Raw genomic sequence first — 13,080 nt, 5'->3', positions numbered from 1 at the left:
CCTCACTGAAACTGACTCGATTTGGTCAGTTTTGGTTATTCCGAAATGCCTGAGCCAAAGTCTGCCAAAGTTTATCAGTATAATTACCTTCCAGAAAGTTCTTACACAAATATGTTCCCAAATATCAGGTTTCTGCCTCCGAAAGCAAGATAACATGACCACGTTTATTGCGCAAAAAGTCATTTATTATATACACTGTAAAAAATATTTTCAAGATTTGTTATCACGACATATTTTCTTTTGTCAAATCAACTTTAGTTGAGATAACTTATTATTTTGAGTTTCTGATGGTTAAATTAATCTTCTTCATTGTATTAACTCACTTTTTCCAGTTCAATGAACTTAAAATTTTAAGGCAACCAGGTTACTTACTTTTTTTTAAGTTAAACCATCAATATTTTTTTTTACAGTGTATAAAAAGTTAAAGTTTTTGTTTTTCTCTGGCTCACTGGATCGAAATGATGCTATATGATGTGATAATCCAATTTTGCGCATAAGTTAAATTCACTTTGGATGGAAAAGTAGCTACTGAAGTATGAGATGCTCGTTGTTACCCACTAACCATCTGACAATTATTGCACACAAACGCGTTCTGGCAAGCTCTAATCTGATTGGCTGCCTATACATATATTCTTGGAATGGGATTTCAGTACGCCTGAAAGCAAAGTTGTGTTTACAAAGTATCAGGTTGTTACGATGACCGCTTCTGAGAATCTAATCCCTGGATTTACCAATGTCTGCCAGGTTAGTGGCATGCAATCTTTTAAAGCGATTCAGAGTTTTGTTTGATACACTTTTTCACATTTCCCAGAATTACTTTGCACATGCCCTTGAGTGAGTTGAGCGAGTTCTTGTCTATTATTATGGTATCATCTATTTAAGATAAAACTGCCCCTAGACCACTTGTAAAAACAAACTGCGATCAGTCATTCCTCATGTTTAGCTCAGCAGGTGACGGACAACAGCCAAAATAATATATTTTTAAAATTATTTTAAAAGGACAGGACATGCATCATGAATTCCTGTCTTGTTTTCAACTGGCTTTTGTCAGCCTAAGATTTGGCGGTGTCATTTTCAGCATAGTGTAAAAATAAAGTGTGAATGCCAAGATTTCACACACTGGAATTCCTAAGTAATATAGGAATTTAAAGGGATACTCCACTTTTTTTTGGAAATATGCTCATTTTACAACTCCCCCAGAGTTGAACAGTTGAGTTTTACCGTTTTCGAATCCATTCAGACGATTTTCTGATATTTAGAAGAATATCACCAGACAGTTTCTGGTCTCATTGACTTCCATAGTATAATTTTTTCCTACTATGGTAGTCAATGAGACCAGAAACTGTCTGGCTACTGATGTTCTTCTAAATATCAGAAAATCAGCTGAATGGATTCGAAAACGGTAAAACTCAACTGTTTAACTCTGGGGGAGTTGTAAAATGAGCCTATTTCCCCCAAAAAAAGTGGAGTATCCCTTTAAATGATGTTTAGATGTCTTAAGGCGGAGTTTCTATCGTCATCAACGGCGGCCATCTTGTCACAGGTAAGCTGATGTAAGATGAGTGGTCAACACATACACAAATACTCTTATCTCGTTGAAATCTTGACGGATTTACAAACGGTTTGGTTTCTTACAAGCGTTATTAACGTGGCTATAATTATCTTGATTTTTTATTTATACACTTATTATTCATAAGTATGCAGTGTCATGACGTTTATAACGAACCAAACCGTTTGAAAATCGGTAGAAAATTGAGCAAGTTATGGTTATTTAAATAGTACATGTACCATTAACACAATGTTACGAGTGAGCGAGCTGCCTGTGACAAGATGGCCGCCAGGTGCAGACGTCGACCCCCATTGGCCAGCAGCGTGGACGACATATCTAGCCTTTATATAGATATCTATGTTCGTTCAATCCTAATTGAACGAAGGCCTAATCTCGGTTTTGTCTAAGCCCTCTCTGTGAAACCGAACCATTGGGTTTTGTAAAGAAGAATTCAGTGGTAAAGTCAAGCTCTTCTCATTGGATCTTGCAGCGCAGTTTCGAAATAGTCCGCTAGTCACTATTTCGAAGCCAATCAAAATGCATTTGATGTTCTTTATGCGCAGATACATTTTCAATTTGTTTGTGGCGCTTTATTTGAGAACAGTTTTTTTCAGTAATCGCTCCCTTTACTCTCAAAGTCACTGGGTAATTTCCTTGTCTGGTTAGTTAGCCGGCTCTGGGCACTGTCATTGTCTTAAATATTTGGCATAGGGTCCGAGTGCGAGTGCATGAACAGCAATGATTTATTGAATCCAGTCTACAAGAGGATGTTTTGGGGAGTTTCACAATGTTCAGCCTACGTCATGGAGCAGACATAGGAGACATGTTAGCGGGAGCTGCTCCAGTGTTGATGGAAGGTTAGCTTGTTCTCCAGCTATAAGCCAGACTGCTGGTGTCTCCTTCCTTCTGATAGTCTGTCTCACACTTGGCAGGCGAACGTCAGCAGAATGGGACGAGATAAAGTAATCTTTTGATGAGCTCAAGCTTTTGGGTTGCGTTGCATTGCATTGTAACAGAATCGGTTTGCTCACTCCTGACGTCATGCATTTGATAGTTATCTGAGAAACGTTCTTGTAAATATTTCTCGTTTTAGATAATCCAGGTAAGGCACTATAAATGAACTATACTAACTTAAATGGTTGTAATTCAAGAATGCTTAAGAATATAGACCTAAGTTTGGTCTTGTTGTAAAGAAAACAATCAGCAGATTGAAAGCACTTCAAAAAAATTAAAGTATGAAAAAGTTATGGAAGTTATAATTTACAGTAAATCAAATATACTTTATTAATATATATTTTTTTTTATATAAAATAAATATTTTTACTATAAAATGAAAGCTATATATCTAACCAAGTTGTGTTCCAAATTTAAAGTTGATATCACAAAAATTGAAGTTCCCATGAGATTTTGTTTAGGCGTAGTACCAAACATAGCCACCGGGTGCCATTGAATTCCATTGAATTTAATTGTATGCATTCTGCCATAACAAATAAATACATTTCTATCCAAATATCACTTTTGTCACTAAATATGGAACCTCGAGACTCAGACCGTTCTGGCAATATGTGTTTTGTCGAGATTAGAAAAGGTTTTGATAATAAATTATGAAAGATGATGCCCAAAAGGGGAGGGGCCTAATAAAAAATACCGTTTCTATGGCAACGCAATGTCCAATTTCAAAACGGTTTTCACAGGATGAAGTCTGAGTTCGTAAGCTTTCAAATGATACCTAGTTTATGATAACAAAAAAACTAAAAAATGTGATATAATAATAATAAAAAAATATATACTTTTTAGAGGACTTCTTACCTTACTTTTTAAAAATATAATTTTATATTTTTTTACTGACAAATACTAAATTATGTTTTATTATAAACTTTTAGCACTAAAAACCAAAGTTTGAATTATTAAAATTGTGTGCGTCGACTTTTTGTGACAAAGGTCAGAAACTCCTGTAATGACGTCGATTTTTCTTTGAGGCGCACTCTTGAAATAAATTCATATATTAATGTTCATTCATAATTTGTAAGAAAAAAAAACAGTGCCAAAATATCTATTTAGGAGTCTTAGACCTTTCCAATGATATATAGTTTGTCATGACTAGATTAGGATTTAATAGTAATATAGTAAGTAAATTTAGGTTGCCCGTATACGGGCAAGTGACAGTTAAGGAGGCCAAAATGCCCACTTTGAAAAACAATATTTTGTACTGAAAAGTTTGAGTCTGTGTCTAATGTTGAGAAAATCGGAGAGTCACCTGGCATCCAGAGCCTAGATCAGCGTCCTGGCAGTCCTTGAAGCAAATTATATCAGCAGGGTTTTGCAAAACATCCTGTCCCTGGAAATAGCCAGGGTTTAGGGAAGAACTGGATAAAATAACTCTGAAAGAAGAAGAAGAAGCAATCATGTTGCGATGGAGAATTGGATGTGATGAGGGTGGATCTGAGTCCTGGTGTTTGGCTCCAGGAGGTTGACTGTGTCCTATATTTGCACCACTTTATCTTTATCTGTCTAAATTCCCAAACTCATTCATACATTTCCTGGTCAGGCCCACAAACACGAGTGCAGATCAATGGAGTTCACGCATTAGTGCACAGATAAGCGGCGGTCTGCTTTGTTTTGAGCCTCTGATTTCAAATTGCACTTAACTTCTCTACGCCATTCCTGGACTATTTTGACATGATAATCACTTGAGATAGTACGTGACTGTTTGTTGTCCCTTGAAATTTGCTCAACCAAGACTTTTTGTGACCTCACCACCTGATTTTCATTTCTCTCGGGAACAGACAAAGATTTCTTGAGGGTTGCGAGGACTAAAATCTGTTTTTAAGAGTGACTGGAATCGGGAAGACCAAATGTTTAGGATTTACAACTCAATATGAGATTTGGAAGAATTGATTGAATTGGGGAAATCTCACTAGAAAATGTCACCTATCGACCAACTTCCACACTTTGGATAGCCTGTTTGGTGGCTATATACAGTAAATAGCTGCGTTTCCATTACCCTTCAATTTGCGAAATGAAAATACGCTCAATGGAAACACGTCAATTTCGCAAAAACTCCAATTTTTTACGCTCGCATGAGGAGGTTTTTCAGGCAATTCGAAAAAGGATTTCTTCGCAAAACTGCAATGGAAACGGATTTTGCGCATTTACAGTCACCCGACTTAGAAGACGGAGTGTGTTTTAGGTCCGTGTCCGCGAATAATAATAATAATGATCATCATTAGCCTATTATAACATTGATTAGGCTACATATGTAGAAGACGCTTTTATCCAAAAAAATGATCAAAGCAATTCGTCGCATCTCATATAGTACAGGTTGGACAATAATAGGGCTAAGATTATCGCAAATAAACACTTGATTTTGACCAATATCCAAGAGTGTGTGTGGAGTTTGGAGCACTGGATGGCAAACAGGCGCTGGCGCGCGTGAACACTTTCATTTTCCCATCAACAGTGGAATCAACTTAAAATACTCTATCATTTTTGGTTATACAGAAAATAATAAGACATTATTCGCAACTACTTTTATTTGCGTAATGTCACAATAACAAGAAAACGTTGGGCTTTTGTAAAATAACATAAAACAATCAGGCGCGCTTTATGATCTTCGTGAACTGGAGCGCGAGAACTGAAACAATAGCCTTTATAGACTAAAGCTTTAAATGTCCACTTTAAAAAGAAAAAATTCGAATCGTAAACTAATACCTACTGATTATGATAGATGCAGTTCTCTAGGTGCATCCGGAGATTATGTTTTTAGCTCGTTATTTTTTCAGACGCATTTATAATAACTCACCTATAGCCAACAGCACTGCGGGAAAAATATCAGAAATATCCAGGTTCTAATTTGGCCTTAGAAAAACAGTAAAATCTACATTTTTTCCCATATTAATTTGTGAATATTTTAAATGTTTTAAAGGGGGCAAAAAGTCATAAACAAATATCTTAAAATTCGTTGAGATAGCGCAGCTATTGGTGTGGTCAAACTAAAATGTTGGTGTTCAACTTTGCGTTTTAAAAATACAACCACCGTTCATTTTTCGTTTTGCAACGACCGTTTGGACATAATACGAGATAGAGTTCTTTATTAAATTCATTAAAAAAAAAGAAACAATAATCACAGGAATAGCCTCTCTAAACCTCAAAGAAATGCCAACAAGACATCGAAGCAGAAATAAGGGAGAAACACCAGGAACTCTGTGTCTTTCCCTGCCATTAATGCTTGGATAACACACCACGTCTCCTTCCATTAATAATAATAATGTCGAGTGCGGTGCATGGCTGCGATATAGGTTATAAACCTACCAACGTCCATTGCCATGATTTTTGGAATGACTTATCGCGAGAGGAAAAAAAGACGTTTTAGTCGCATAACATCGGTTAATGGAAACACCGTCATTTTTTATCGTCATTTGGAAAATATCGCAAAAGTTTTGCGCAAATCTGTAATGGAAACGCGCCTAATGACTCAATGTAAATGCGTGGTTAATCGAGATAAACCAACCCGATCTCACGACCAAGTCATACGAATTCGACGAATGATTAAAAAGTGGCTAATTCGTAACAATTCATACGACCTCACTCGTACGAATTAATACGATTTTGATAAATCGTACATATTTTACGAATTGGCCAATTCGTATGAATTCGTACGAATGACCTACCCCTTACCCCGCCCCTAAACATAACCGTCACGTGGATTTAGACAAATCGTACGAATTAGTACGAGTGAGGTCGTACGAATTAGTACGAATTAGACACTTTTTAATCATGCGTCGAATTCGTACGAATTGGTCGTGAGATAGTGTTGGATACATAATTGCTTCATAATTGGGTCATTCACCCAGTTTGATCATTTCTGGTTTGTGTTCGACAGCATTGAACATTATAGAAGTGCTAAATTTCGAGATCGACATCACTGAGCAATGTTAACTTCAGTTACGCGAGTCAGATTCAGGAACTGCTCTGACCAATAAGAGTTCATTCAGACTGATTCAAAGCAGTAATGTGAGAGAAAATTAGTCATTTGTTCATGAATCGAACTACACAGAGGCTGTGTTTATTTTTGCGTGCAGGAATAATCGCGTGAAATTTCTCCATCTACTCGCCCTCTCGTCGTTCAAGTCTTTTCACCTGGCTCTTTTCATACAGTGTTACATAATGCAGATATGAATGCCTAGTTAAATGCATATGTTAATGTTGACTCAGCCAGACTCTTGGCCATGTTCTTCGTGAGGTATGCCTCTCTTTTTCTACGATGACTTTAAAGCAAAGGAAGCCGAGGCACTTCCCCGCTGCTTGTGTGTTTGTTTCTCTTCCTTATCTCACCCTGCCGTGCTCTCGTCGTGTTCTCTGAAAGGTTTGCGTATTAACATGTTCTGGATGGCTGGCTGTATATTATTCCTCTCAGGGACTTTGAAGGTGCGAGTCAAACAGCATCTAAGGTCACCGCGGGACGTTTTACTAATCATTACAAGCTGCTGGCATGAGGAAGGAGGCCAGTGGGCAAGAGAAAGCCTTCGGTTTTATTTAGAGGAGATTCCTTTCTGCCTGAGAATTGCAAGTCAAAAGCTAGGTTTTCATTTTTAAAGGAGTAGTTCACTTTTAAAAAAACTTTTGCTGATAATTTACTCACCCCCACATCATCCAAGATGTCCACGTCTTTCTTTCTTCAGTCGAAGAGAAATTTAGCTTTTTGATGAAAACATTCATAATGGACTTCAATGGGAACCAAACAGTTCAAGGTCCAAATGAGAGTTCCAGTGCAGCTTCAAAGGGCTTTAAATGACACCAGACGATGAATAAGGGTCTTATCTAGCGAAACGATGTCATTTAGAAAATAAATTAAAAAAGTTTTATAAGCTCAAATGCTTGCCTTGTGATGCGCGTTCGTGACTCTCCTGTTCGAACTCGCTCATCAAAATGAACGAATCTTTTTTCGAGTCATGACTCGTATGGTCCGAGATAAGACCCTTATTCATCGTCTGGAATCGTTTAAAGCCCTTTGAACAGTTTGCAGTTTGCACTGAAACTGTCTTTTGGTCCTTGAACCGTTTGGTTCCCATTGAAGTCCATTATATGGAGAAAATCCTGGAATGTTTTCATCAAACCTTAAAGGAGTAGTTCACTTTAAAAAAAAACAAAAAACTTTTGCTGATAATTTACTCACCCCCATGTCATCCAAGATGTCCATGTCATTCTTTCTTCAGTTTAAAACAAATTTAGGTTTTTGATGAAAACATTCCAGGATTTTTCTCCATATAATGGACTTCATTGGGAACCAAACGGTTCAAGGTCCAAATGAGAGTTTCAATGCAGCTTCAAAGGGCTTTAAACGATTTCAGACGATGAATAAGGGTCTAATCAAGGACCCTTTGAGTCATGACTCGAAGAAAGATTTGTTCATTTTGATGAACGAGTTTGAACATTAGAGTCACGAACGCTCATCACAGAACAGAGCAAGGCGAGCATTTGTGCTTATAAAACTTAAACTTTATTTATTTATTTTTTAAATGAGGAATCGTTTCGCTAGATAAGACCCTTAATCATCGTCTGCCATCGTTTAAAGCCCTTTGAAGCTGCACTGAAACTCTCATTTAGACCTTGAACCGTTTGGTTCCCATTGAAGTCCATTATATGGAGAAAATCCTGGAATGTTTTCATCAAAAACCTTAATTTCTTTTCGACTGAAGAAAGAAAGACGTGGACATCTTGGATGACATGGGGGTGAGTAAATTATCAGCACAAGTTTTTTTTTTTTTTTTTAAAGTGAACTACTCCTTTAAGCTCTCAAGTTTGATAAAGTAGAAGGTCGTGACCTTGTAATGTCAGCTATCAGCGGATTTCGCCTTTTACTTTAACTATGGTCATATGGATGGTTAGAAATGTAAACAAATCCCTAACCATTGCGTTTCGACGCGTAGCTTGCCTTGTTTTGCACCTACTACACTGAATAAAATTATTTGTACTTTGAAACCATTCACTCTGAAATGAATCACATTGGATTAAACATGACCGTTTGCTGTAGAAAGATAAAACAAAAATGATTATATGACATACTCCAATAACCTTTTACAGTCTATTCAATTGTACATTAAAATAACACAAGTGTCATTAAAATAATAAAACCGACTAAATTCCGATTTTAAGATGTATGAGGGACAACCTTAATTCAGTGGGTTTTTGTTTGCATTCCCAACACCCGAAACCGTGCCAAGGTAATAAATGGAAGCAGGGATCTCCTCCAGGGGCCGGCCTGCAGTCGGGCGGGAGCAAATGTGTGTCTCTTACCTTTTTATAAGACATAATTATCAACGCATGTTGGTTTTTGCCCTGCAAAGTTTATGGCTATAAAAACCACATTTCCAAATGAGCTTTTCAGTTTTCCCAAATTCTTTCCTTTAATCTGAGCTGTTTTAGGGAAAGTGTCAATGAAGTGCCAGCCGTGCAAGATTGGAGCAAGATTGCTGAGTTTCCGAGACTTGCACAACAAGGTTTCCCCTATCGAGGCTGAGACCGAAGGCTGTGCCTCCCGTGACTTTCCACATGTTTAATGGCCTGAACACACGAGGAACAGTTTGAACTGAAGGAAAGCATGTTGTAAATGCTACAAAACAAAGTTCAATCCATAGTTAACTTTATTAACTCTTTCCCCAAGTTCCTTCAAGTTGCTAGCGACCGCCAGCGTTTTCACAAAACTGTCATGGCTGCCAGAAGATTTCATTGTATGAATATCTGCATGCATTTATCAGCACTTGAATGAGTTTTATAAAAAAACAAACATTTTGAACAAAAAGCTGAGAATTTTTCAAGAGATTCTCCACTTTCAGGAGATGCATAACATTGTAATTGGCGGGGAAAGAGTCAATATTAATAATCTGAATAATCAAATTTCCAGCTTAGCATCAGCTTAATTGTGACCGTACAGGCCATGTAGCAATTTAAACCATCACTAAAGAATGTGTTGTGACGTGTGCGTTTAAGATAACTTAACATTAGTTAATGCAATGTGAACTAACTATTTTTATAAATTAACAATAACAAAGTGCAACATACAGTATGCTGTAATAATATATTGCTCATAGTCAGTTCATAACTAATGTTAGAAATTAGACTCATTGTTAGATTTGCAATAAAGCTAGTAAATAATAAATTAAGTCTTAAAGGAGTAGCTCACTTTAAAAAAAAAAAACAACTTTTGCTGATAATTTACTCACCTTCATGTCATCCAAGATGTCCATGTCTTTCTTTCTTCGGTCGAAAAGAAATTAAGGTTTTTGATGGAAACATTCCAGGATTTTTCTCCATATAATGGACTTCAATGGGAACCAAACGGTTCAAGGTCCAAAAGACAGTTTCAGTGCAAACTGCAAACTGTTCAAAGGGCTTTAAACGATTTCAGACGATGAATAAGGGTCTTATCAAGCGAAACGAACGCTCATTTAAAATAAATAAATAAATACGTTTTATAAGCTCAAATGCTCGCCTTGCTCTGTTCTGTGATGAGCGTTTGTGACTCTCCCGTTCGAATCTTTTCCCGAGTCAACTCGTTCATTTCGTTCGCTGAATGAACAAAATGACACACAAAAAATATTCGTTCATTTGATAAACGAGTTCGAACAGGAGAGTCACGAACGCGCATCCCAGAACAGAGGAAGGCGACCATTTGAGCTTATAAAACTTAAACTTTGTTATTTTTTTTTTTTTTAATGAGCAATCGTTTCGCTAGATAAGACCCTTATTCATTGTCTGGAATCGTTTAAAGCCCTTTGAACAGTTTGCAGTTTGAACTGCAAACCTTGAACTGTTTGGTTCCCATTGAAATCCATTATATGGAGAAAATCCTGGAATGTTTTCATCAAAAACCTTAATTTCTTTTCGACTGAAAAAAGAAAAACATGGAAATCTTGGATGACATTGGGGCGAGTAAATTATCAGCAAAACTACTCCTTTAAGTAAAAAAAAAGTTTTTTGTTTCAAATAAAGATTTGTTTATTTTTTATGGTTTTAGTTAACAACAATAATCATTCTCTGAGTGTACAGTGCAAGCAGAGTGAAACTATTATTTCTCCTTTCGTAAAATAGATTAATAATCGTGCGATAACAAACTATCGTTGTTTCTCAAACAATAAACAGATGCCATTCAAATTCTCTCTCAGTTTTGAATGTAATAAATCATGGTCTTGCAAATGTCGTGACGTACGCGGCTGAGCCACAGTGCAGACCAACATTATTCTGGTCTGTTTTGAAGCTCTCCGTCTGCGCCCCGATCCCCAGCCCCCTTCAGCTGCAGTCTGACACATACGTGCGTTCTGCCAGGAGCCCTGTGCGCCGTGACGTGTGTGTGTGTGTGTGTGTGTGTTCTGCACTGGCCTCTGCCCCATGCTGACATTCCCAGCCACCATCGATGAGCCCCAGATGTGGCAGCTGGTCCAGCCACCCTAGGGTCAAGGGCAAAGGAAACCATGTTAAATTTGCCACCCACATCTTACTCTGATGGTGAGATAAAGAGAGGGTGCGAAACCAGAACTGGGGAAGGTTGTGTGTCGTGAGAAGGGAGGGAAGATTGAAAAAGAAGTTATGAAAACAACTGCACTGTACCTTTATTATCTGTTTGATGGGGTTCGACGCACTTGTCAGCTGGTTTCCCATCCTGGCCAGTAAACGACCTCAGGGTGTTTTTTCAGCAAGGTTAGCAAAAGCCAATCTGAATGTGTTGGAACGTGAGGGAAGGCACACGGCTGGACAGGAAATGCCATGCAGGGCAATGACGGCTGGTTTGGATGTGTGTCCGGTTCATGCTTGTAAAAGCTTCACTAAGTGCTGCACACGCAAACATGTTTTGTTTTCATTTCTTAGTCATACATGCCGTTTCCGTCTGGATCGCTGCGCTCTCACACTACACACTTCTTTTTCTTCATCAGTACTTGTGTCTTGTTTTCCAGTAGACGTATCTTAAGATCCTTATTAAAAGTTGTTTTTTTGTAACTGAAATAATATTTTAAACTATAAATATAAGAAGAAAAGCTTAAACTTGACAATTTGAAGATTAAAAAGAAATGTCTCAAGTAGGGATGTACCGGTTCACAAAATTCACGGTTCGGTTCGATACGATACACTTGTGTCACGGTTCGGTTCGATACGATACACTTGTGTCGCGGTTCGGTTTGATACGATACACAAGTGTCACGGTTCGGTTCGATACGATACACTTGTGTGTCGCGGTTCAGTTCGATACAATACTTTTGTGCCACGGTTCGGTTCGATACGATACACTTGTGTCGCGGTTCGGTTCGATACGATACACAAGTGTCACGGTTCGGTTCGATACGATACACTTGTGTGTCGCGGTTCAGTTCGATACAATACTTTTGTGCCACGGTTCGGTTCGATACGATACACTTGTGTCACAGTTCGGTTCGATACGATACGCTTGTGTCACGGTTCGGTTCAATACAATACGATACACTTGTGTCGTGGTTCGGTTCGATACGATACACTTGCGTCGTGGTTCGATACGATACATTTGTGTCACGGTTCGGTTCGATACGATACACTTGTGTCACGGTTCGGTTTGATACGATACACTTGTGTCACGGTTCGGTTCGATGCGATACACTTGTGTCACGGTTCGGTTCGATACGATACACTTGTGTCGTGGTTCGGTTCGATACGATACACTTGTGTCTTGGTTCGGTTCGATACGATAGACTTGTGTCACGGTTTGATACGATACGATACACTTGTGTCACGGTTCGGTTCGATACGATACACTTGTGTCACGGTTCGGTTCGATACGATACACTTGTGTCACGGTTCGGTTCGATACGATACACTTGTGTCATGGTTCGGTTTAATACGATACGATACACTTGTGTCACAGTTCGGTTCGATACGATACACTTGTGTCACAGTTCAGTTCGATACGATACACTTGTGTCGTGGTTCGATACGATACACTTGTGTCATGGTTCGATACGATACATTTGTGTCGCGGTTCGGTTCGATACAATACGCTTGTGTCACGGTTCGGTACGATACGATACACTTGTGTCATAGTTCGGTTCGATACGATACACTTGTGTCACGGTTCGGTTCAATACGATACACTTGTGTCGTGGTTCGGTTCGATACGATACACTTGCGTCGTGGTTCGATACGATACATTTGTGTCACGGTTTGGTTCGATACGATACACTTGTGTCGTGGTTCGATACGATACACTTGTGTCGTGGTTCGATACGATACACTTGTGTCACGGTTCGGTTCGATACGATACACTTGTGTCGTGGTTCGGTACGATACACTTGTGTCACGGTTCGGTTCGATACGATACACTTGTGTCGTGGTTCGATACGATAAGATACACTTGTGTCACGGTTCGGTTCGATACGATACACTTGTGTCACGGTTCGGTTCGATACGATACACTTGTGTCGTGGTTCGGTACGATACACTGGTGTCACGGTTCGGTTCGATACGATACACTTGTGTCGTGGTTCGATACGATACGATACACTTGTGTC

At 38.5% G+C, this 13,080-nt stretch overlaps 1 protein-coding gene across 2 annotated transcripts in view; it reads left to right on the top strand.

Annotated features, from left to right (window-relative positions):
• pappaa (pregnancy-associated plasma protein A, pappalysin 1a) overlaps positions 1-13,080 on the top strand; it is a 136,737-nt gene that overhangs the window by 115,730 nt on the left and 7,927 nt on the right. The window lies entirely within an intron of this gene.

This window comes from Pimephales promelas, chromosome 4 (assembly GCF_988280905.1).
Source record: "Pimephales promelas chromosome 4, fPimPro1.hap1.1, whole genome shotgun sequence".
In the NCBI taxonomy this organism is placed as follows: domain Eukaryota; kingdom Metazoa; phylum Chordata; class Actinopteri; order Cypriniformes; family Leuciscidae; genus Pimephales; species Pimephales promelas.
Note: the sequence above shows the minus strand (reverse complement) of the source record. Positions and strands in the feature narration are given on the sequence as shown.